The 27265-nt window shown below is 40.7% G+C and overlaps 1 long non-coding RNA gene across 1 annotated transcript in view; it reads right to left on the reverse strand.

The window, feature by feature from the left end:
• Positions 1-4005: 4005 nt before the first annotated feature.
• The window catches only part of LOC141982233 (uncharacterized), a 43079-nt gene continuing 19819 nt past the window's right edge, over positions 4006-27265 (reverse strand). The window contains exons 3-4 of the long non-coding RNA XR_012637992.1: positions 4206-4259; positions 4006-4125 (exon numbers count right to left, since the gene is read on the reverse strand). This is a non-coding gene — a long non-coding RNA (uncharacterized LOC141982233). The remainder of the gene's footprint in view (positions 4126-4205; positions 4260-27265) is intronic.

Here is a 27265-nt window from a genome sequence, read left to right on the forward strand (position 1 = left end):
GATCTGCTCCACCCACTCCCATAAAGCCAATATTCTGACCCCTATTTTTTTAGAAATTGGCTTCAGCCCTGAAACATGATGTTGTATATTTTTTCCAACACATTTTTTTAGCATGAACTATTAGAACTCCAAGATATTCTTGTCCCCCTTTTCTTGTGTTGTGGGACAAGGAGAAAGAAACTCTTGATCTACCCTCCCTGTACTATTCATCAGTTTGTATATGTTTCTTATGTCCCCAGTTATTCATCTCATTTCTAAGGTAAACAATCCCAGTGTTTTCAATCTTTTTTCATTGACAGTTTTTCCATAACCCTAAGCATTGTCATCACCCATCTCTGAATCCCTTCTTTTCTGATTGTCATGGTCTCTTGTGTTAAAAGTTTTTGTTTCTGTGCAGCTTCCATGCATATTATACAAAATGCCACATTTATACTGGGTGACACCCTGCCTATTTAGCATGGTCTCATCTGTAAGAAAATGAAATATGCAAGACTACTTTTATTGCAGGCATAGTGCCCCGAAACATTATATTACACTGGGACCTTGATTTGAACTGGAGCATGGAAACAATACATTTAAAACTAATCCACCTGCAGAGCCTCAGAATTAATTTCCAGATGTCAGACACCTTGGGGAAAATCCATTTTGATTCTTAAAACGAGACAGACATATCCCCAAGTTTGCTTTTGAATTATGCTTTCCCTTGCACTGTATCAAACAGATATCTTTGACAAATTAGCAATGTGGCTGAAAGGGAAAAAAGTACAACAAACCTTAAGTTTTTGGCTGAAGTGAGGTTAGGAAGGGTAAGGTAATTCATAGTTTAACATTTGCTTTATATCTGGCTGTTACTTTTTCTGAAGCAATTTAGTTTGTTTAAACATGGACTAGGGAAGGACAAGAGAAATGGTTAAAGAAGGTTCTTTTATATTAGTTACGTACCAAGTGGTGTAACTGGAGTGCACATACTCTAGGTGTTTCTAAGAAACCAAGTAGACATTTTGATGTATGAGTTTTTTAATCTGTTATTCACCACTCCCATTTGCTTTTGCTTTCCTGTGTTTCACCAGGAGTGAACATAGTAGAAAAGATTATCATCAAGTCAGAATATAAAAACCAGGGAACAATGGCTCAAATCCCCAAGTGTACTGTAGCTGCTTCGTATAAAACCGCCACTGCAAACCCAAAAGCTATCTTCATCAGCTATGGGAGGATCATCTTCATGTAAGGGCATCTTTTGGTGGCATAGAGCCAGCACAACAGCTCTGATAACACACCCTTCTGGCTGCCAGCTAGGAAACTAGTCTAGCCCTCGGATTGCTGTGATTTATGCCAAGAGAGCAGCCCAGTTGCACTATATACTTCTCAGCGATGAGGGGCTACCTGAGGGTGTGGGACAGAAGCTACTTCTTACATTTATAAAAAGAAAAAAGAAAAGGAGTACTTGTGGCACCTTAGAGACTAACCAATTTATTTGAGCATAAGCTTTCGTGAGCTACAGCTCACTTCATTGGATGCATTCAGTGGAAAATACAGTGGGCAGATTTATATACATAGAGAACATGAAACAATGGGTGTTACCATACACACTGTAACAAGAGAGTGATCACTTAAGGTGAGCTATTGCCAGCAGGAGAGCGGGGGGGAAAAAACCTTTTGTAGTGATCAAGGTGGGCCATTTCCAGCAGTTGACAAGAATGTTTGAGGAACAGTGGGGGGTAGAGGTGGGGAATAAACATGGGGAAATAATTATACTTTGTGTAATGACCTATCCACTCCCAGTCTCTATTCAAACCTAATTTAATGGTGTCCAGTTTGCAAATTAATTCCAATTCAGCAGTCTCTCGTTGGAGTCTGTTTTTGAAGATTTTTTGTTGAAGAATTGCAACTTTTAGGTCTGTAATCGAGTGACCAAAGAGATTGAAGTGTTCTCCGACTGGTTTTTGAATGTTGTTCCTCAGAAGTTCTTGTCAACTGCTGGAAATGGCACCTTGATTATCACTACAAAAGGTCCTCCCCCCCCCCGCCCCGCTCTCCTGCTGGCAATAGCTCACCTTAAGTGGTCACTCTCTTGTTACAGTGTGTATGGTAACACCCATTGTTTCATGTTCTCTATGTATATAAATCTCCCCACTGTATTTTCCACTGAATGCATCTGATGAAGTGAGCTGTATCTCACGAAAGCTTATGCTCAAATAAATTTGTTAGTCGCTAAGGTGCCACAAGTACTCCTTTTCATTTTGCGAATACAGACCAACACGGCTGCTACTCTGAAACCTGTTTTTACACATCTAAATTACTCATTGAAGTTTATAGGGAGGCTTTGTTTGGTGCACATAGCCTTTTGCAAACAAAGGCCTCTTTTTAGTTAAAAAAAGTCTTGAGTTCAACAAGTAGTCTGTGATAGTTGAGAAATATAGAGTAAGAACTTTTCAGACAACAGCAGGACTAGAACCAAAGCCAGAATGGCTGGCTGCTCCCCGACAAAATATGGTATTTTGTGCTGTTGGTCACAGGTTTTAATTTAAACATTCCTGTTCCATTGGAGTTCTGCACCTTAACTCTGGTTGTGTGATTATTACAGATTCAAATTAAACTGCATTAGAAGCACAGGTTATCCCCCTAGCATGTTGTTAAATGCTTCTATGTTTTCATTAGATTTAAGTGCTTTAAAACCATACCGGTAACAATTCATACAAATGGTTTCTATTTGCTGTTGGTCACCTGCATGGCTTCCTTTCTCCCCCATTGTGCAAGTACTGTATCTATTGCCACCAGGTCTTATAAAATGGTCTAATATTTTTTGAATAGGAGGAAAGGAAAACTCTCTTTAACAAATACCTTTAAGCAGTATTCAAGATTAAATGGTGATCTGGGTTAACACTTCCTTTTTCTCTAATACTCCAGGAAAGAAAACAGATTGTTTAAATGCATTTTTTTTATTATTGGCTCTATAAAAATGTGTAAAAGCATCCAGTATGCTTCAAAGAATTCTAATACAACCAAATTTCAAAATCACAGGCTGTTGATTGTGTGGCATGGAGGAAAACAAAAAAGGGTATAAAATTTAAGAGGCCCCTGAAACCACGGGGGCTTATTCCCCTAAGCCCATGAAAGCTCCTCTTAAAACTTGTGACCAGGGACCCATAGTGACTCAAGGGTCAAGAAGGAATGGAAAAAAAAATTATTGGAAGGGGTCTGTGCCCCCATTTCCCCTCCTTCCTATGAAAGTCCCCATAATCTCCCCCTTGCCAGCAGCTCTCTGTGAACCTCATGTTCACTTCCACGCATACCCTCCATTTCCTCCTTTTCCCCATGCCAGGGGCTCTTTGTGCCCCTGTCACACAGTTTCAAGGGAACTGCACCTGTATTTCCCCCTCCATGGTTCACTCCAGGAGTGCCCAGTCAAGCCTCAGGCCTCCAGCTATCATGTGTCTCTGGGTAGGGACCCTTTTCCCATTCCTTTCTGACCGGGGGGATTTTAAGGGTGCACAGTTCCCACCAAACACTGTGATATTCCCAGAAAGCCAGTCTGCCTCATGGCCAGGGCCTGTGCACTGCTTTCTCTTCTACAATCCTTGCTTTCACAGCTCTTGACACTTTACTGACAATTTTCCACTGTCATAGATCACACTCACTACCACCATATAGGTCACAGTTTCAAGGTTAATTGCACCTTTGACGCCCCCACCCTCCTGGTTCTCCTGGAGGGCACCTATTTAAAGGTTTCAGTCTTTGTAGCCATCACATCTCTTGGGCAAAGTCATGTCTCTTTCTCCAGAACTTGGGTTTAGGCTTGCAGTCCCTCTGTACTTGCAGTGATTTCTGCAGCAGATCTGGCAGAGGTCCTGCAACTGTGGGTAACCTTTCTCCAGGGGTTAAACAGTGTGTATATTATCAACCACCAAAGCAACTTCACAAAGCAAACTATACATATTCTTAAGGAAAAAGCATTGCAGAGAAAACATAAAAAACAACAAAATATCCTATATGCATGCTAAAAGCTTACCAGAGTTCATCCAACAGTTTTAAGAGGGACCCCAGTAGGCCAAAGACTTTCCAACCCTTCCATGAGGGTTGCCCCTCCCCTCAATGTAAGGTCTTCTATCCAGCGCTTCCTAGTCTCTGGAAAAAACAGCCTGAATCAGTACATGCAAACTACCTCAGGTGGGGGTAAAACAGTTTCAGGGATTTACCCTATTTACCTCCACATATATGGGGTTTTTTTTAATTCCTGGAAGAGTTGTTGCAATCTTCCCCTGTGGAGTAGAACACAATCATCCATAAGCCATTCATAAATGTATACAATGGTCCTCAAATCTGTCACACATGCCATTCTCCCCTCCCCCACAGTAGGGTTCCCCATTTTGCCCACTAGGCCAGGGGCTCTGTGCATCTTTCCTATCCTCTTCCCCGCAAAATACATTTCTTCCCCCAAGGTTGGAAGGGAAATGTGTTGGCTGGAGTCTTCTCTCCACCACCTGGAGCAGGCTTTGAGGAGGCACTATGTTAGGAAGAAATTAAGCTTTCTTTCCTCTCCCTCTGGCTGACACTACTGTCTGGGCATCCACTTCATGGATCCCAGCAGGGAAAGCAATTATTTCTCTCCTGTCATTCAGGGTGTCAACATTATATTCAACTTAAAATTACCATCCTTAGGAATTCAGTAGAGTTTGATTCTTCACTATAGAACTTTGTCCTAGGACAAAGTTTAGAATTATGGAATCATTGCTGGCTTTCCACTGAATGGTCTGGGTCCAGAGTATTATATCAGTTGTGCAAATTTCATGCAGATGCTACATTGTGCCTGGAACGATGACATCTGGCTGGTAAATTTAATACCTTGCAGGGTTTAATTGATCCTTCATCATTTGCTATTATATGTGTACAAAAAGGGGGATCTTTTTAATTATCTCTTCATCAATATTTTGTCATACATTAGCTGTTTACTATTTATTTAATCGTACCAATTAAATGGTGATTTTCAATTGAAAAGTTTTGGGTGAGTTTTTTTTTTTAACAAACATCAACTAATTAATTCTCACAGAATCCATTTTTGTCCATTTTACAGATGGGGAAATAGAGAAAGTGGTTAAAATGACTTGCCACAGGCTACAGAGGCATTCAAAGTCAGACCTAATAAGGAGTTCTGGTTCTTAGTCTCATATTCAAACAACTAGGCCACATCTTAACTTTTTTATCTTTGAAGAACAGTCCTAAAAACAGGTTTCAGAGTGGTAGCCGTATTAGTCTGTATGAGCAGAAAGAGCGAGGAGTACTGGTGGCATCTTAGAGACTAACAAATTTATTTGAACATAAGCTTTCATGGGCTAAAGCCCACTTCCTCAGATGCATGCAGTGGAAAATACAGTAAGAAGATATATATAGAGAGAGGGAGAGAGAACATGACAAACTGGGGGTTGACATACCAACTCTATGTCAACCCGAATTTTTTCATGTTCTCTGTGTATATATATATATATATATATATATATATACTGTACTTTCACTGCATGCATCTGAGGAAGTGGGCTTTAGCCCACGAAAGCTTATGCTCAAATAAATTTGTTAGTCTCTAAGGTGTCACAAGTACTCCTAGTCCTAAAAACAACTTTGAGGTAAATTCTGTATCTAAATCCATGCTTAGGGTCAGATTCTCATCTGCTGTAAATTGAAGTTGCTCTCTTGAAAATTAATAAAGTGATACACATTTATACCAGCTGAGAATCAGGCCCTTTGATTCCCTCCCTTTTCCCCCACCGAACCCTGGGATTTTGATATTAATATATAGATATTTGAACACTTCCTGGCCAATTTTCTTCCATTACAATTTTGCATCTAATGCTACTTTATTCTTTTTCTAGTCTTTTAGAAGCATGATGTCATGTCTTAATACAATATTTATATAATTCCTCTGGTTAGGCCCATTTTCAAAAACGGGGTAACAGGATCATGAGATTGTCTCATGAGATTTTCATGGCATGCCTATATGTGCTCATGGATGATGCAACATTTATGACTAACCCTGCATTATTAAAAGAAATAAGATTCAGAATTATTTGAAAGTTCAAGGTAATGTCCATTTTTCCCCATTTGATTTCTGACTAGATGAACCATACATGATGTAGTGCTAAGTAGTATTATTCTGTGCATGATTCATAATTTAAAGAGACACACTTTTTTAGGGGGTGGAGGTGGAAGAAGAGGTATTGATCCCAAATGTTATGGATGCTTCCATTCTATTCTCTTTTCCATAACTCTATTTTCTAAAAACATTTGAGCTGAATATTTCAGAGCTTAGTATCTGCCTGAATTTGAAATGTTTGGGAAATTTGTTGAGAATAGTGGGAAAAATACATGTTCCTCCTCATAAATAATAGTACCTTGCAATCTTGTTTGAAAAGCTGTGGCACCAGAAGGGTGGCACTAGAAAGCTGAAATATGTGATGTGATAGTTGTGGGATAAATTTTCAGAGCCATATAATACACGACAATAATCATGTATTTTTACCTCCTTGACTGCACTCTACTGACTAACCCTTCTCCAACAGACTTATTCTAACATCCCAGCTTCCAAAAGGACACTTTTGTGGCAGATGGATTTAAGAAGCAAAAAATGTTTTCCTCTTTCTTCATATATGGAATTTCACTCCTGATTTACACTAGCCCAAGTTGCAGGATTGACAATATTAAGTACTTTAGTAATGATAGGTTTATAGACAGAAATCTGTTTCTCTTGAGGGCTACAAACCAGAGATTTATAGCACTAGAAGGAGGAGATACTTACCTTCCCACTGGCAAAGCACTTGCTTTGAGTTTTGGAAGGTACCAAGATAGTCTATTAAACTCAAAATTCATAATATTAACTATTATTTATGTATTTAAAAGCTATTTATAGCATCCTTATAGATGTCTGAAATTTATTATGTTGGATCCTCTGCGGTGGTAAATAGAAGTCAATGGAGATACAGTTTGCGCCAGCTTAAGATCTTGCTCATTGGTTTTAATTTCCTGCTGTCTCCAGATCTGCATATTTAAACCAGTGACAACTAAGGCATCCAACTAGATATGCAGAGAGATCAGGAAATAGTCCCAATACTATTTCTAAAAGCTCTGTACAACATTCTCACAATAATTGTTAAAGTAAAAAGTGGGTTACGCAGAGTACATGTTCATGTGGTTATGAAGATTTTAAGCAGCACTTATTTGGAATGCCCCATCTAACTTAAGATGTAAGCTCAAGAATAAGACTCCGACCACAACACAGATATAAATTGTGAGTGTGCTGAACGTAGGAACGGTTGGACTTTCACACCCTATCATATATTATTAGCACGGCAATGTGGTCCAGAAGTTAGAGCACTGGTCTGGGAGTCAAGGTCAAGAGACCTGAAGTTCTGTTCCTCATTGACGTCTTGTGTGAATGAGCCTGATTCACTTCACCTTTCTGTGCCTCAGTTTCCCCATCTGAAAACAGGAGATAATGATACTTTCTAAAGTACTTTAGATCTATGAATGAAAAGAGCTAAATATTATTATTAGAAGCTGAAATTTTACAGTGAAATTTGGAAGGTAGCATTTTCTCAAGCTGCAACAGGTCTTGGATTTAACATATTACCTCAATGTTAAAATGTATTCATTATACCCATAAAGGTAACAAACAAGCCAATAAATGCACTTTTGTAGATTTCCTAGAATTTATCCATTAGAAATAAATTAAATTAGTAAAAAACACATTAATTTCCAATATGTAAATTATTTACAGTGGGCATACTCATTATTTTGATAGGTATTTTCACTGATAGCAGGGGCAGGAACCATCTCTTTTTCTGTCTTGTCGAGCACTGAACACGTTGGTGCCTAAACATTGTGACAACGTCAGACCGGACAGTTGTAAGAGGGTGGTGGAAGGCAGGGACATCAGATTTAGAAAGTTAGAAGCCCTTTTCCCCATGAGCTGAAAAGACGTTACCTCAGGTCGCCTTGGGACACCTGAGTCCACAAGGGATACTTGAGTTCTTTAAACAAACAAACAAACAAACAAACAAACAAACAAACCCTTTTCTAGTGAGAGAGAGGGAGGAGAGACAACCTGCAACACACCTAGTGGCAGCAGGGAGAAAAGGCTTCTCCTGGTGGAAGGCTTCTCTCCTCCCTACAGGGGAAGCAACCATGCTAGCACACAGTTTGGGGAATGACTGGCACCTTGCAAGGAAAACACCCCAGAGAAAGGACAGGGAAAGATATTCCCTTTTTGTGTTATGAATTTGTTTCTTTGGTTTGGCTGAAGAATACTCTTTGGACCTACCCTGAGGCCCATCTTGTAAATATTGAAAAATAAAACCCACTTGAGGAACAAAAACCTCTCTGGATTGGGACTAATTTACTCCAGGCCCCTCCCCTCCACCAAGGCGGAAACTCTGAACTTGGCAAGGCGAAGGAGGTGCCTTGCTCCAATAGTTTATAGATACTGGGAGTATCCAGAAAAACAACGAGGAGTAGTCTCTAAGGGTATGTCTACACTATGAAATTAGGTCAATTTTATAGAAGTCGATTTTTCGGAAGTGCTTTTATACAGTCGATTGCGTGCATCCCCACTAAGTGCATTAAGTCGTCGGAGTGCATCCACAGTACCATGGCTAGTGTAGACTTTCAGAGCGGTGCACTGTGGGTAGCTATCCCACAGTTCCCGCAGTCTCCATTGCCCATTGGAATTCTGGGTTGAGCTCCCAATGCCTGATGGGGCAAAAACATTGCTGAGGGTGGTTTTGGGTACATGTTGTCAGTCACCCCTCCCTCTCTCCCTCCCTCCATGAAAGCAACGGCAGACAATCGTTTCATGGCTTTTTTCCTGGGTTAACCGCACAGACGCCATAGCACTGCAAGCGGGAGCCCACTCAGCTCACCTTCACCACTGCTGTTGTGTCCAAGTCTACTGTGAGGGCTGCTGTGATCCAAGTAGCCAGTGCAATCATTGACATTCTGTTATCAAGGTTAGTGACTCTGGGAAATGTGCAGGCCTTTTTAGATTTTAGGTGCATCATAGTCCTGTCCTTTGTCACTGGTGAAGAAGTCTTGCAGGCGCACATTCCACACAAACAGCTCCAGGGCTCCTGCTCTTTTGCCTTGGCCACACAGCAGCAGCTCCTGGGTGCCTTTGCATCCATGGTGAACGGCTCCACTGCTTCTGCTGCAACTCTGCAGCAGACGGTGCAGTAGGACTGCTAGCCATCCTCATCAATGGTGTTTTGCTTGCTCCACCACTTCCGCTGCAACTCTGCTATCCTGATCTCCTGTGAGCTGGAGGCTTCTGCCTCTGGCTGCTCTCCCAGCCGGCAGCACCGTGCAGTTTCACCTACCTCAGCCTACCCCTTGCTCCCATGGCTCATGAAGCCTGGACAGTAGTAAGGAGCAGTTCAACTATAGGCTGAGCAAGTGCAGAATGGTGGTAGAATGTGCCTTTGGACGTTTAAAAGCTCGCTGGCGTTGTTGGTCAGACCCCAGCGCAACCAACATTCCCATTGTTATTGCTGCTTGCTGCGTGCTCCATAATATCTGTGAGAGTAAGAGGGGGACGTTTATGGCAGGGTGGGAGGTTGAGGCAAATTGCCTTGCGTCCGGTTTTGAGCAGCCAGACACTGATTAGAAGAGCACAGCAAGGCACACTGCTTATCACAAGAGACTTTGAAAACTAGTTTCATTACTGGCTAGGCTACGGTGTGACAGTTGTGCGTGTTTCTCCTTGATGCAAACCCGCCCCCTTTGTTGATTTTAATTCCCTGTAAGCCAACCACCCTCCCCCCTTCAAAATCAAGTAACTATTGTTTTGAAACCATGCATTCTTTATTAATTTAAAAAAATTGAGATAACGGACAAGGAAACCGCCAGTGGTTTTGGGTACGTGTCGTCAGTGACCATTCCCTCGCTCCCTCCCTCCGTGAAAGCAACGGCAGACAATCATTTCTCGCCCTTTTTCCTGGATTGCCTGCGCATACGCCATAGCACTGCAAGTGGGAGCCTGCTCCGCTCACCGCTGCAGTTGTGAACATTGTAAACACCTCACATTTGCCCTTGGAGATTTTGGCATATATATTGACATTATGTCTTTTGGAACGGAGTTCTGATAGCATGGATTTGTCTCCCCATACAGCGATCAGATCCAGTTCCCCCAGCTTTCGGGGGACTGCATGGTCACCTGTGCTGATGAGCTCGCCATGCTGGCCAAACAGGAAATGAAATTCAAAAGCTCCCGGGGCTTTTCGTGTACCTGACTAGTGCATCTGAGTTGAAAGTGCTGTCCAGAGTGGTCACAATGGAGCACTCTGGGATAGTTCCCGGAGGCCAATACTGGTGAATTGCGTCCACACTACCCCAAATTTGACCCAGTGATGTCGATTTTAGCGCTAATCCCCTTGTTGGGGAGGAGTACCAAAATCGATTTTAAGAGTCCTTTAAGTTGACAAAAATAACTTCGTCATGTGGATGGGTGCAGGGTTAAATCGACCTAACGCTGCTAAATTCGACCTAAACTTGTAGTGTAGACCAGGGCTAAGATGCCACAAGGACTCCTAGTTGTTTTTGCTGATACAGACTAACATGGCTACCACTAGGAGCATCCAGTTTTTCTGGTAGCACTGTTTGAAATGTCCTTTATTCACAAGAATGACAATTACATAGAGTACTTGGCTTAGCTCAGGTACCTGGTTTAGCAGATAACTTTGTAAAACTTAGAACAAAAAAAATTATTAGTTATTTCTTTACGGACTTCACTTCCCATCAGTAAAGATTTCCCTATGGTGCAAGTTTTTTATTGCACAGAACAGCCATGAAATGAGCATCAGAGAAATTTAATTACAAACAAGTTCTCTGTGTGCGTGTGCACATGCACACATGCAAGTCATGAGGAAAGGGAGAGAAGATAAACTACCTTGGCTGTCATCTCTCTACAGAAACTTAGAACTTGATGGGATCAACATCGTGAAGAATAAAGTTAAATAGCATTGTATACCCAAGGGGAAAAATGTCTATTACTTACTACTCAAAACCAAGAATATTAGCCCTGGTAACAAATTTTAACAAACACATAGGGAAGCCATAGTAATTGAATGGGACTTTCTCCTTAAAAAAAAAACAAAATTAGTGAATTTACCAAGCACGGCATCTTCTAATTTTAAATATATAGATATGTACTGAGGCTAATGATATGTCACCATCAAGCCCAGTGTAAGACTATGACACGCACATCTATTGTTTCTCTCATCTTGCACCTGGTGTAGCTGATTACACTTGGGCAAAGTGGGAGTAAAACACTACCAAAACAGGTAGTAACATTTTATATCCACTCTACACTGGTGAGGGAGAGGAGAATCAGGCTTAATACGTGTAGGTTTATTGGGTAGCAGACTGCATTACAATAGCCTCTATTCCATGTTTATTAGCCATATCAAGTTCTGACAGTACCGTAGAAATCCTAGGAACACTTTCTCTGACAGACTGAAAAGATACGTGTTATAAGCTAATTTTAATACCAATCACATGCAAATGATCACTGTTAGATATCCATCTATCAAACCTGAAATCTGTTCTAGGAGAGAGGAAGTCCCTGAAACTTACAGCAATGGGGATGAGGAAAATGATTTGGAGAAAATAAGGTCCAAAGAAATAGTCAATGAACCTCATTTTTAAAAGGTTTAGAATGGAGATATATGCCGCTATCTGGTAGCTAGTCTCTTCAGTCCCCACAAGCTCCCTATATCTCTGCCAATATCCCACTAAATCCACTGAACACACTAGGTTTTCAGTCTCTGCTATCCTGGCTGCTGTTTTCAACCCTCTTTATGGAGAGAAGGCCAAATTCTGCCATCTGTCACAGGCTCTGTTTTCTGTTTCTCCCAAACTGTCTCTCTTTCTGTTTGAATTTTGCAAGTTACTAGGGTGACAATTTTATGCTTTAAGTGCATGTATTGCATTTTATATAACTAGAGTTAATCCTTGCCACTAACATACATGAGCTCTTCATTAGACATTAAAATGTACTTATGCTAATTAAATAGGCGAGAAAATGTAATATTTTATACCTCGCTTGCTGATCATTTAAATTTAACCCATTCTAATCACATTCTTCTTCCCACTGTTCTGAGCCTACAGTTTCTACACAGAATCTGTCAAGATTAGGACAAGATCAACCCATGTGTTAAGTACATCCAAGCAGGCTGCTTGCCTTTTTGCTTTTAGGGTAAAAGCACCCATGTATCTATTCAATGGGAAATGCTAATTGATACCACCTCCAATTTATTTTCTTTTAAATGCCAGTTGCAAAACTGCTCTTGCACCATTGTGTCCACACATTCTGGCTTTTCTGTTCATATGTCAAAGGATTGGTGTGCCTGTTTTAATCCACAGCTGATACAGATTCTGAGCTCTACATTTGTATGCACATATTGAGCCTGCTCTTCCCAATGCTCTCAATGGAAAATTCCCACCAGGGCCTTTTATCTTGTTTTAGCTATATTTGGAAATTAAGCTGCGAATATTTAATATAGCCAGTGCTTGATGCCTTTAAAATTGAAGTAGGCAGGAGGAAAGGGGCAAAGAACTGGCCCTCATGGCCAAGTTGACTTAATAAATAATGTCGGTATGTCCTTTCTATTGACAAAACATTCAATAATTTCTACTAATCTAAACACTTTTGTTGTTCTCCCCCCCCCCCCCCCCAAGATCAAAACATTCTTACCAGCTTCAGTGAAAGAATCATAGGACCTATTCTGCTTTCAGTTTCACATAAATAAAAAAGGACCTCCACTGAAGCCAACGGAGGAGACTGGTCAACAATTGGTATAAGTGAGAGAAAAATCAGTCCCAGGATAGTAAAAGATGATATGGTTTATATCTAATCTCACATTGATTTCATGCAGGAGTGGAAGAAATACTATGTGGTCATGTAATACAAGACTATCATTTGCACGCGCTTAAGGAGGCAAATTAAAGTTGCACAGGCAACCTTAATGCTGGCATTTCCTAACTTTTGAGAGCTTGAATTTCACCTTTAATAATGTTTTACTCATAAAACAACCCTACATTAAATATATATATTTTTATTACTAGCTTTCAAAATTTTGTCTTTTGATAGATTTAGGAAAAGGCAAAGCAAATATTTTGTTTGATGTAGTGTCAGATTTTGCCATGTGTGAAAAGTAATTTTTGTTCGGCAAAACAGTTGTTTGCAAAGGGGAAAAAATACTGGAGCTCATATTAGAGAGGGAAGCTTAGGGTAAACGGGACGAAGGTGTATAAGGGGAGAGAACTGTGATTTTCATTTGAATCTTTTACCACATGAGCAGTGCTCACTGTGCTGAAACTTCAGTTGGGTAAAGAGTTAACCTGGGTCTCATTAAAGAAATATGAAGAAAGTGCTCAAAAATGTACTGATGTCTGCTGAAATTATTTTCCCCCAGTTTCTTTTTAAGTATTACTTGGCTAAAAATAGTTGTTTTCTCTTGTAGCTGAGTGAAGAGGGAGAAGAGAGCTGGTCTCATCGTGCACATTTCTGTGTCCCATTCCTGCCCTTGGTTATAGGCTTTTAGCTGAACTATCAAACCATGCAATAGTTATCTTAACAGTGCAATTTTATTTTTACCTCCTGCCTATTATACTTATATGGTCCCCATTAGGGTAATATCTGAATCCCTCACAATCTTTACTCTATTTATCTTCACAACACCCCTATGAGGTTGAGAAGTATAATGTCAGTATTCCCTGGTACTGTTTGTTATATTTCTTTATGTCCCATTTCTGCAGACATTTATACACATGCTTACTACTCACATTAGTGAAAATCACACATCAACCGAAATAGTTGCTCAATCTTTGAGTGCAAGCTCTTCATAGCAGGATTCCTATAGCCCAAGTAGGGCCGGGATCCCGACAGGGGCCTTTGGACACATGAGTAAGTGAGCGCAAATTGCTGTACTCACCCTGGGAAGAGTTGAACAGAAAGTCATCAAAAACATTGCAGACATGTCTGACAAACCCAGAGAAGCAATTGTCTTTCATGGAGGATACATTTGTTTTTAAAGATGCTTCTAAAAATGTATTTTTAAGCAGAAAACCTCCCACAGCTCATTGTTGGGGATATTCGACACCTAAGAACATAAGAACAGCCATACAGGTTCAGACCAAAGGTCCCTCTCCAGCCCAGTACCCTGTCTTCTGATAGTGGCCAATACCAGGTGCTTCACAGGGAATGAACAGAACAGGTAATCATCAGGTGATCCATCCCCTGTCACCCATTCCCAGCTTCTGGCAAACAGAAGCTAGGAACACCATCCCTGTCCTATATCTGGGTTAACTGAATTTTGAGCTACCCTTTGCAGTTCACCTTTAGAGTGGAATTCCACTGAAAACAATGGAACACCAGTTTTACAAGGAACATTTGGTAGCATGGGATGCATATATTTTTTAACGATGCCTTCTGTGTGTTTAGCCATAGAGGACATAGGAAGAAAGTGTTAAAACCCTTAAACTTCAAACCCTCTCCCAATCTGTCTTGTTTTGTTTTGTTTTTAATTCTCTGTTTCTACCAAGTACATGTTCTTTTTAACCAATTTAAAATATTGATAGTCTTCTTATGATCACAGAGGGGAAAAAATCTGTTCTCAGTTATGCTTCAGTGGGAGCTGTGCGTGTGTGGTTGAGAACAGGTTTTGGCCTAATGGGTAAAGAAACACTTTACACAGTATTCAGCAACATCACCAGACATCAGCCATGTGCAGTACATGAGAGCTGAAGCTACAGTTCAGTATAGGAGTTGCCTGAATGCATACTGCTCACCTGATTCAGATGCTTTGGATGCCCTAAGTGCTGCTATTGCCAAGTGCACACTCTTGGGGAAAGAACTCACTCTAGTTTATCATATGCCAAGCTGAGAATAATCGATTTTGGTGCCCCACTGATTAAATTACTGGTTCTGAAGGTCAATAAATGCTAATAGTTTCTCTATGGCACTAGGAGCTTTGAGCAGGAATTGACAGAGATATGGATTTGGAACAAGATCTGGTACTGCCTGACCAAGTACAAATATTGTAGGAGAGAGATACGAGAGAACTCATACAGAAATAGAGAGTGGGATTTCATCAGCATTGTCCTCAATAAATATTTCTGCAAGGAAAAAACAGGAAGAGAAACATGTATGCCTGATGTTGACAAAAAGTCTGTTTGTACCTAATAGATTGGAGAAATTGTTCAAGAACTGTTCATTCTTATGGAAATATTGCCCTGTTTAATGTCGCCAAGGTAAGCTTCAGCTTGGGTAACTGTCTGTGTAAGTGCTGTTCACGTAAGTTACAGTAACTTAACTTTTTAAATAAAGCCAGACACCAGTGAGTGTTATTGGCCACAATGCTACCTTCTGCTGCATGCTGTGTATAGAGTAAAGTGTGGCAGATAAAAAACAGATGGACAGAAGGGAGAGGGCATGGGCCTTCCTGTTTCTTGAAGTCATGGAGCCTTCATTGCTCCAATTGTGGGGTCAGGGCTTTTCATCTTTGGGGAGAAAGGACACTTCAAGGTGAAGTAGAGGGGTACATGCAAGTAACACCCACTCTCTGCAGCATGCTCCAGCTATTTATCAGACAGAGGATTTCCACGTGGCCCTCTGCTCAGTTGTTACAACTTCCTAATACAGTTGTAATTCCCTTTATATGTTTCATGCATTCTGTCCCCTTCAGAGGATGTGTGATGCAGGCATGCAGAAGAATGTCAGGGGCTAACCATTGCTGGCATGTGTTGTAAGGGAATCATGCTTCTAAGTGTGCCAGGAGGGTCATGCAAGTAGTTATAAGGGACAAACACCCTGGAGGTATGGCCAGGATCCACATGCTTGTCCTCTGCATTTGTTATGAATCTGTGGCATATCTCAGGCTTTCAGGCTGAGCCCCTAGTCTTTTCAAAGTTGAGGCAGTGGGGGGATGTATAATCAGGCTAGGGTGGCCAGATGTCCCGATTTTATAGGGACAGTCCTGATTTTGGGGTCTTTTTCTTATATAAGCTCCTATTACCCCCCACCCCGTCCTGATTTTTCACACTTGCTGTCTGGTCACCCTAAATCAGGCACATGTTCTGTAAGTTTAAACTCACTTTATGCTCTGTTGCACAGCTGTGGTTCCATTGACATTAGTGGGGTTTCACCTACATAACAAAGCAAAACTTGGCTGGATTTTTTTATATCCCTGGGGCTTGACTTGGATAACAATATGTGTCTCTAATGTTCGCAGATGCTTGTACCCACAGAACCTATGGCTTACTATTGAGTCCATCCACTTTCTGGAATTCTCTTCCTGAACTGATTTATTGCACCTCTATAGGTTAAGGCTACATTCTTCAGTCAGATCTGCAGCATGGACCTCATGTAGCTTAACTAAAGTGTTTTGGGCAATTTCCCTGGGAATCCATGTGTTACCAACAACTCCAAATACCACTTTAATTAAGATGGAACTGTTTCTGTTCTGCAATGAGGCTAACAGGCTCCCAAGTGAATTGTCCAAAGAAAGCACCACTCAATTGGCTTTTTTCAGGTGATAAAGTTATTCCAGTCATTACACAAAATAGCTGATATGCAGAAGTCTCATCATAGATAAAGGCACTGGGGTATAGATGGAAATATGTGCTTTCACACACACACTTTTTTTATGTACAACTTACCAAATGTAATACGTTAATCATGCAGTGATACCAATGTAAATAGCATATCTCAAGAACATTATGTAGAGGTACTCTTTAGAGGCCTCCAGTTCTTTTAAAATGTGACTATCTGCTACATATTTCCCGCTAATTCAAAGGAAGCTGAACTCATTTACTCAGACTATTTTACTCATTTACTCCCTGAAATTCGAGAAATTAAGAAGCAATGAGAATTAAAAAAAAAAGACTATGAGTTGACTAGTGCATAGAGAATAGAGTCATGATTCCATATAATCCCTGTCCCCTTTTCAATAGGTTTCTCCCTCACTGTGGGAGCAAGTGAGTAGCAGCTATGCAAGGGAGAGTTTTCTTTCTTTCTCTCACCCCTGTTGCATGGCCACATACAAGAAGAAATTAATCTAGTCCTGTGTAAGTAGGGGAAATATCAGAAGACCTTTAGAATTTGCTGTGTCTGGGGACAATGGGAACAATTATAGCAGGTGATCTGATTCTGATTCCATGTTGACTGTAGAACACCACATGTCCATGGTCTATCATGAAGACCCTTATGGTGTATACCAAACTAAGTGAGATCAGAATCAGGCTCGGGAATAGCTGTATCATGTAAACCACTTCATATGAATGAATATAGGTCAATCAGTAAAAGAACTAGCCAATAAAAAAAGCATTAAGTTACCTAAACTTATTAAGACAATGCGATTGAACAAACAATGTACTGTGTTTTCATGGTGTATTACTGTTAATTTGGGAGATTTACTATTTATTGGTTAGAGACAAATTATACAGTTTGGGGGAAGGGTTTTGATCTTTTTCTTTCATCCCTAGTACATAATCATTTTTCTATTTATGATGCATCATTCCTGTTTGTCAGTTCTCTACAGAGGCCACATAACCAGCTTCGTAACACTGATAGGATAGAGACCGGAGCAGAACATATACATCCCCAAGGTCTTGAGTGGTGCCTTCTGAAAGGAAGCCACCATATACATTTGTTTTTATTCTTGACATTCAGGTAGTGACCAGTCTTCAGGATTGTGTAACATTTTATATTTCCTTCATCAACTGACGTCCCAGCCTGATTCTCCTCTCACACTGATGTAAATCAAAAGTAAATCAGTTGAGGTCAGTAGAGTTAAACTGGCATAAATCAAGTGTGAGAGGAAAATAAAGTCCTTTATATATAATGTTCTGTAGGCGGTTTCTATTCAGAAAGTCAGCCAAAGAGTTATATTTAGCAATGGCTAAAGAAATCTCAGAGATTTCATGTCATTTGTTAAACCAGCAGTAAACTCATCTGAGGAAAAGAAAAATCCTTCTTTTGAGAAATTTCTGAAAGCTGGTGTTAATTTTGCTTCCTTGTTTACGGCAAAAATCCTGTCCTCCTTACTCAGTCAAAACTCCCACTGAAGTTTTCACTGAATAAGGAGGACAGGATTTCACCATTAATACATCAAAAGCAATATTGTGCTACATCTCTTACCATGCAATGTTACTGTAGCAGCGAAGAGATGGGTTGCTGTGCAGTGGTAACAAGAATGATATAGTCCTTGCAGCCAAAATGGCACCAGAAATAAACCAGAGACATTTTAAAATGATAAATTGAAGAGTAAGAAGGAAAGAAATGCATGTTCTATTTAGTGTTGAAGGTTTGGAAGGCTCTGAAAAAAGGAACAGCTGCCCACAAAACATTATGGTGGGTTGCTATTATATTGCTTGTTTTGAAAACCACACCAAAAAGTGATATAGATCCATCAGCAAAAATGAAATGTCCTAATTTAGTCAACACTTTCTAAAGATGTTTTTTGTCAGGTTTAAGGGCAGACAATGAGCAAAGCTGAATTGAAAATCAGGGTAGGTGAGCATAGTAATATACTCTCGTAATTAGAAAGAAAATTATGTCGTACTGAGTAGTGGCATTGTTGGGAGCTCACAAACGTAAAATTTGTAATTACATATGTTGTAGCTAGAACATGAATAATCACGTGTACATTTTCATAAGACAGCTATCTGTTGGATGCTAGAGTTTACTGAGAAGGAACAGGACTGAATTATGAAACTAATTACACTACAGAGAAAAATATGTTTTCACTTAACAGTTGTAGTCTAAATGATTTACATTTGAAACAAATAACCAGTTGATGAAAGAAGACAAAAGTCATGTCCTTCAGTCCCTTCTTTTCCCCTTTTACACACTTTCTGTAGGCAAGCTCCTCTATGCGTATGGCTTTGACTTCCAATCATTATGCTGATGACTCAAATAGACTTTTCCATTCTTGACCTGTCTTCCCTCCATCCAATCCTGCATGTCAGCCTCTTGCTCCAACATCTCCTCCTGATGTCTTGTCATCAATTTAAATGCAACACAGTCAAAACTGACTGAATAGTTAGTTATTCCTCTAATTTCTTCCTCCTTTTCTTTCCTTCAAAGCACTCTTCCCTCTCCAACCACACCCCCTTCTATGGTGCTCTTGGAACATCCCAGTATCCTCCCTGTCGCTTCCTCTCCTCTGGCTTCCTTGACATCCACAGTGCTCTCACTCCACCCCAAACCACAAAAAATACAGCTGCCAATATCGTCTTCCTAGTTCCATCTGACCACATCATCTTCTTTGGCATCCTCATAAGAACATAATGGCCATACTTGATCAGACCAAAGGAAACTGTCTTCCAACAGTGGCCAAGGCCAGATGTTTCAGAGGGAATGCACGAAGCAGGTAATCAAGTGATCCATCCCATCGCTCATTCCCAGCTTCTGACAAACAGAAGAAAGGGACACGAGCCCTGCCCATCCTGGCTAATAGCCGTTGATGGGCCTATCCTCCATGAATTTATCTAGCTCTTTTTTGAACCCTGTTATAGTCTTTGTCTTCACAACATCCCCTGGAAAAGAGTTCCACAGGTTGACTGTGCATTATGTGAAGAAATACTTCCTTTTGGTTGTTTTAAACCTTCTGCCTATTAAATCTATTTGGTGACGCCTAGTTCTTCTGTTATGAGAAGGAGTAAATAACACTTCATTATTTACTTTCTCAACACCAGTCATGATTTTATAGACCTCTATCAGATCCCCCCTTAATCATCTCTTTCAAAGATGAAAAGTCCCAGTCTTATTAATCTTTCCTCATATGGACCCTGTTCCACACTCCTAAAAAATTTTGTTGCCCTTTTCTGTACCTTCTTCAATTCCAATATACCATTCTTGAGATGGGGCAACCACATCTGCATGCAGTATTCAAGATGTGGGCGTACCATGGATTTATACAGAGGCACTATGACATTTTCTGACTTACTATCTATCCCTGTCTTAATGATTCCCAACATTCTGTTAGCTTTTTTGACTGCTGCTGCATATTGAGTGGATGTTTTCAGAGAACTATCCACAATGACTCCAAGATCTCTTTCTTGAGTGGTAACAGCTAATTTAGACCCCATCATTTTATATGTATAATTGGGATTATGTTTTCCAATGTGCATTACTTTGTATTTATCAGCACTGAATTTCATCTGCCATTTTGTTGCCCATTTACCCAATTTTGTGAGATCCCTTTGTAACTCTTTGCAGTCTGCTTTAGACTTAAGTATCTTGAGTAGCTTTGTATCATCTGCAAATTTTGCCACCTCACTATTTACTCCGTTTTGCAGATCATTCATGAACATGTCAAACAGCCCAGGTCCCAGTACAGATCACTGGGGGATACCACTATTTACTTCTCTCCCCTTTGAAAACTGACCATTTATTCCTGCCCTTTGTTTCCTATCTTTTAACCAATTACTGATCCATGAGAGGACCTTCCCTCTTATCCCATGACAGCTTACTTTGCTTAAGAGCCTTTGGTGAGGGACCTTGTCAAAGGCTTTCTGAAAATGTAAATACACTGTATCCACTGGATTACTTTTGTCCACATATTTGTTGACCCCTCAAAGAATTCTAGTAGATTGGTGATTCCCTTTACAAAAAAACATGTTGATTCTTCCCCAACAAATCATGTTCATCTATGTGTCTGATAATTCTCTTCTTTACGACAGTTTCAACCAATATGCCCAGTACTGAAGTTAGGCTTACCAGCCTGTAATTGCCGGGATCACCTTTGGATCTTTTTTTTTAAATTGGCATCACAGTAGCTATCCTCCAGTCATCTGGTGAAGAAACAGATTTAAATGATAGTATATTCCACAGTTAGTAGTTCTGCAACTTCACATTTGAGTTCCTTCAGAACTATTGGGTGAATACCATCTGGTCCTGGTGACTCATTACTGTTTAATTTAGCAGTTTGTTCCAAAACAGCTTCTAATGACACCTCAATCTGGGACTGTTCCTCAGATTTGTCACCTAAAAAGAATCTCCCTCATATCCGCAGCTGTGAAGACTGATGCAAAAAACTCATTCAGTTTCTCTGCAATGGCCTTATCTTCAATGAGTGCTCCTTTAATATCTTGATCGTCCAGTGACCTCACTGGCTGTTTAGCAGGCTTCCTGCTTCTGATGTACTGATTTTTTTTGCTATTACTTTCTCAGTCTTTGGCTAGCTGTTCTTCAAATACAGTCTTTGTCCTTGATCCTGTGAGACAACACAGGCTAACTTCTCACATTTATCCCACTGTCTGCAAAAAAGTGTATAAAGGTGCCTCAAGTTAAGTATGTGCAAAGGACTGTGCAGGATCCAGGACGTTACCATAATTTTACTTCTGTGCAGTTATTCTTCTGAGATTTCATTTATAAACTTTCTTTCTGAAAACTGTATAATGAATTATAAGTAAGGCTATGATTTAGTCATGGGTATTTTTAGTAAAAGTCATGGACAGGTCATAGGCAATAAACAAAAATTCATGGCCCGTGGCCTGTCCTTGACTTATACTATAAATACCCCTGACTAAATCTTGGGGCGGCTGCTGCTGAAGGGGCTGCTGCTGGGAGGGGGGGCGCTGCTGGGGGGAGTACTCCAGGAGGCTACTCCTGGGGAAGGTGCCAGGGCCAGTGGCACCAGCTGTCGGGGGTCACTGGAGCAGCAGCTGCTCCGTCCACCCCGGGAACTGCTGCCAGAGCAGTGGCAACTCCAACCGCCCTAGGAATCACTGCTGGGAGCCACCAGAGCAGCAGCTGCTCCGGCCACCCTGGGGACCACCCAAGAAGCAGCTGGTGCGGCTGGCCTTGGGCCGCTCCTGCAGTGGCCGGTGTGGCTGACTGCGGGGCTGCCCAAGTGGCATTCCAGCAGCAGCCAGTGTGGTTGGCCCTGGGGCCACCTGAGCAGGGTTGGCCCCCGAGCCAGCTGCTTGGGCAGCCTTGGGGTCAGCCACACTGGCCACTGCAGAAGTCACGAAGATCACATAAAGTCACAGAATGTGTGTCCCTACATTCAGTGTTTTACTTAATCAGTCTCTAGAGCTTTCTACCCATTGCTAGCAACTCCCATTATTCATAATGGGAGTCTTCTGGTAAAATCTCCATGTAGACTGAAAGTTTCACCTTAAAATACTTCCACCTGTGCAGGTTTGTAAGTTGAGAGTTATTGAATTCTCTGGATCTTCCTAGTGAATCATAATTTAGAAGCATCATGCCATAGTACTTTGTTCTGTCCCACTGTGAAAACTGAGTGCTCAAAACCTTCAAGTTGTCTGGTGTTTTACATGTGTGGAGACTCTTTAATGGTTGCATATTAAGCTTCAGAAAAATAGATAGAGGAATTAATTCAATACCCTTTGAAAACATTTTATAACTGCACCTGCGAGGCACATGGGTGTTTTTTATCTAGCTATTATCTTTTGTTTCTGTTTTATAAATGTAGCCTGTTAAATAACCCAAGATGAAATGGGATTAATATTATGATAGTAAAGTATGTACAGAAATAGAACACTGCTATGAAATGTGTGTGTGGGTTGGCAGGTGGCATGGGTCTCAAGTAGCCCACGTAGCCAAGATTTAAGGCTGGCCCTCTAATATAACAATCAAGTACGTTCCCACAAGCCACAAGCATTCACAGTACAATCAAGAGGAAATGTGATCGGGAAGGCTAAGTTGTCACTACATTTCTGTGCCCTGTACACAGCTGACCCAAGGTGCAATTAAATACATTTGTTATACATCTCAGTACTTTAAGAAACAGCTTTATTGATGTCTAAGCAGTTTAAAAAAATCGCTTTAGAAGGTCTGAAAAGGGGAAAGTTAACAAGAGGGCTACAAAGTGACACAGCAAGTATGATGTGGTATGCTCACCAAGCGTTACAGTGGTGAGATTCTGTAAGGTTAAAAATCGGTTTGATTCCCTTTAAGTCCCTCTCTTTCAACAGCCTTTTGTTTGTGAGGTATTTCCAAGGTTGACTCAAGGAGCTTTTTTCTTTAGCAGCTTAAAATTTCAAGCAAACAGCTCAGAGGATATAAGAATTTCAGGAACAGACCAGTCAGTTCAGTACATCTGTCCTTTTAAAAGTCTACATTTTAGCCAAAATATGGCAATTCTACAGTTATGTCTTTCAAACGAGGGATTCATGAACCCTGAAAAGTTGTAGACCCTCTATTCAAATTATAGAGCTTTATAAAATAAACAAGCCAATGTGTTGTAAAATATGGCTTGCCAAAGAAAATAATTATGAATACATTAGGGGGCATAAATATTGCAGATGAAAAACTATATTTGTGACAACGGCTTATAAAACACAAGTGTAATAGGGCATGATCCTGCCCTCATAGTGGAGAGAGTCAACTCATTTCAATCTCTATTAAGGCATCAACCCTACAAAGAATGTATCTATCAGTCTTGTATGCTAAAATGTGAAAACCATGCAAATCATTTGTCCTAGAAATGGGGTAACTTCAATGGGAGAAAACATCTTCAAAACATTATTCTCAGGGGAAAATTAATCACCAAACCTATTGCTTGAGTTCTCATTTAAGAATAAACAGTTTATTATTAATTATTATTATTCAGTGGTTTCTGAGCTCATTTCATGCTTTCTCCACATTACACCCTCACTGTGTGTGGAATTTTCTGTTGGTTTAAATTGGGAAAATTAGGAGTATTTTAGAAAGCATGTAAGGTAATGTGCTGATTAACCATGGAGGCCTGGTCTAGATTAGGTGTGTTAGAACAGTGTTTTTCAAACCCTGGGTCGCAACCCACTACTGGTCATGGCATGTAAGACAGCGGGTCAAGGCAGCTCTGGTCAACACTGCCAACTGGGCCATTAAAAGTCCCATCGGCGGTGCTGCCCAGCTAAGGCAGGCTAGTGCCTACCTTTTCCGACACCATGCTGTGCCCCGGAAGCAGCCAGCAACGGGTCCAGCTTCTAGGCAGAGGGGCCACGGGGCTCCGTGCACTGCCCCCGCCCCAAGCACTGGCTCCGCGCTCCCATTGGCTGGCAACCAGCCATTCTGAAATGTTTTTGTTCCCAAAAAGGGAACTACACAAAAATGAGGAAGCTAGTTAAAATGGGAATTAAAGGGAACAAAGTAACAGTAGTGAAATACATGCAAGCTGCATGGAGACTATTTTAAAACCACAGTAGAGGCTCATACTAAATGTATACCCCAAATAAATACTAAAAAAAAAAAAAAAAGTAAGAGGACCAAAAAAATGCCACCATGTCTAAACAGCAGAGTAAAACAATTGGTAATGAGGCAAAAAGGCATCCTTTAAATATTGGAAGTCAAATCCTATTGAGGAAAACAGATAGGAACAAACTCTGGTGGGTTGAGTATAAAAGTATAATGAGGCAGGCCAAAAAAAATTGAAGAAAAACGAGCAAAATACAAAAATTAACAGCATTTTTTTTAAAACTACCTCAGAAGCAGGAAGCCTGCCAAACAATCAGTTGGGCCACTGGAAGATCAAGGTGCTACAGGAGCACTTAAGGAAGACAAGGCCTCTGTGAAGAAGCTAAATGAATTCTTTGCATCAGTCTTCACCCCACAGGATCTGAGGGAGATTCCCATATTGGAGCCGTTCTTTTTAGGTGATATATCTGAGGTACTGTCCCTGATTAAGATGTCAACAAAGTTGGTTTGGGAGCAAATTGGTAAATTAAGCAGTAATACGTCACCAGCATCAAATGGTATTCACCCAAGGGTTCTGAAGGATCTCTGATATGACACTGTACTACTACTAACTGTGGTATGTAATCTATCACTTTAATTAGCCTTTGTACTAGATGACTGGGGGATAGCTAATATAATGTCAATTTTTTTAAAAAGGTACCAGAGATGATCCTGGCATGTACAGGCTGGTAAACCTAACTTGCCTACCAGGCAAACTGGTTTAAACTATAGTAAAGAACAGAAATATCAGACACAGAGATGGACATGACATGTGGGGGAAGAATTAAAGCAGCTTTTGTACAGGGAAATAATGCTTCACAAATCTATTAGAATTCTTTGAGGTGGCAAAAACCCTGTGGACCAGGGTGATCCAGTGGATACAGTGCACTTGGACTTTCAGAAAGCCTTTGAATAAGCAAAATTGGCAGCCACCAGATAAGAGGGAAGGTCCTCTCATGGATCAGTAACTGCTTAAAAGACAGGAAACAAAAGGTAGGAATAAATGGTCAGTTTTCACAGTGGAGAAAGGCATGCTGCCCTGAGGAACTGTGCTGGCACCTGTGCTGTTCAATATGTTCATAAATAATCTGGGAAAGGAGGTGAGCAGTGAGTCGGCAAAATCTACAGATAATACAAAATTACTCAAGATAATTAAGTCCAAAGCTGACTGAATAGTTACAAAGGGATCTCACAAAACTGGGTGACCAAACAAGAAAATGGCAGATCAAATTCAATAATGATAATTGCAAAGTAATGTACATTGGAAAACATAATCCCAGCTATTCATACCAACTAATGGGGTCTAAATTAGCAGTTAGCACTCAAAGATCTTGGAACCATGATGGATGGTTCTCTGAAAACAACTGCTCAATGTGAAGCAGCTGTCAAAATAGCTAAAAGAGAGTTAGTAACCATAAGGAAAGGGATACATTATGAAATAGAAAATATCATAATGCCACCTCCTGTATAACAAAGGCCATAGAACTTCAGCAAAATAATTCTTAAAGCATATATTTTAGGGGGAAAAATCTAATCTTTATTCAAAAATAGTCAGTGATAGACAATCCACCACAACCCTTGCTAAATTGTTTCAATGTTTAATTAGAATCATAGGATCATAGAATATCAGGGTTGGAAGGGACCTCAGGAGGTCATCTAGTCTAACCCCCTGCTTAAAGCAGGACCAATCCCCAATTAAATCATCCCGGCCAGGGCTTTGTCAAGCCTGACCTTAAAAACTTCCAAGGAAGGAGATTCTACCACCTCCCTAGGTAACGCATTCCAGTGTTTCACCACCCTCCTAGTGAAAAAGTTTTTCCTAATATCCAACCTAAACCTCCCCCACTGCAACTTGAGACCATTACTCCTTGTCCTGTCCTCTTCTACCACTGAGAATAGTCTAGAACCATCCTCTCTGGAACCACCTCTCAGGTAGTTGAAAGCAGCTATCAAATCCCCCCTCATTCTTCTCTTCTGCAGACTAAACAATCCCAGTTCCCTCAGCCTCTCCTCATACATCATACTAATCATTTTTGTTGCCCTTTGCTGGACTCTCTCCAATTTATCCACATCCTTCTTGTAGTGGGGGCCCAAAACTGGACACAGTACTCCAGATGAGGCCTCACCAATGTCGAATAGAGGGGGATGATCACGTCCCTCGATCTGCTCGCTATGCCCCTACTTATACATCCCAAAATGCCATTGGCCTTCTTGGCAACAAGGGCACACTGCTGACTCATATCCAGCTTCTCGTCCACTGTCACCCCTAGGTCCTTTTCCGCAGAACTGCTGCCTAGCCATTTGGTCCCTAGTCTGTAGCGGTGCATTGGGTTCTTCCGTCCTAAGTGCAGGACCCTGCACTTATCCTTATTGAACCTCATCAGATTTCTTTTGGCCCAATCCTCCAATTTAATTACTCTCACCATTAAAAATGTACACATTATTTCTGCTCTGAATTTGTCTAGCTTCAGATTCCAGCTATTGATTATACCTGTCTCTGCATTATTAAATATTTGCTCCCCCATGTAGCTACTTATAGACTAATCAAGTCACCCCTTAACCTTTTCTTTGTTAAACTAAACACATTAAGTTCCTTGAGTTTCTACAGCATTTTTTCTAATCCCTTCATCATTCTCTTGGTTCTCTGAACCCTCTCCAATTTACAACATCCTTCTTGAATTGGGGACACCAGGACTGGACACAGTATACCAGCAGTTGTTGTACCAGTGCCAAATACAGAGGTAAAATACTGTCAACTCCTACTCAAGATTCTCCTGTTTATGCATTTCAGGATCACATTGGCTTTTTTGGACACAGCATCACACTGCAAGCTCATGTTCAGATGATTGTCCACCATGACCCTCAAATTGTTTTTAGCATCACTGCGTCACCATCATGTAAGTGTGGCCTACATTTTTTGTCCCCAGATACATGTTTGTGAGTATACATTTAAAGACTGCACAAGGAATAATTTATTGGTGTTGCATTCAATTTAATTGTGCAATTTAAATGCCTGCAGGACATTCAAGTTACACTTGC

The sequence above is a fragment of the Natator depressus genome, chromosome 1, assembly GCF_965152275.1.
Source record: "Natator depressus isolate rNatDep1 chromosome 1, rNatDep2.hap1, whole genome shotgun sequence".
Classification (NCBI taxonomy): domain Eukaryota; kingdom Metazoa; phylum Chordata; order Testudines; family Cheloniidae; genus Natator; species Natator depressus.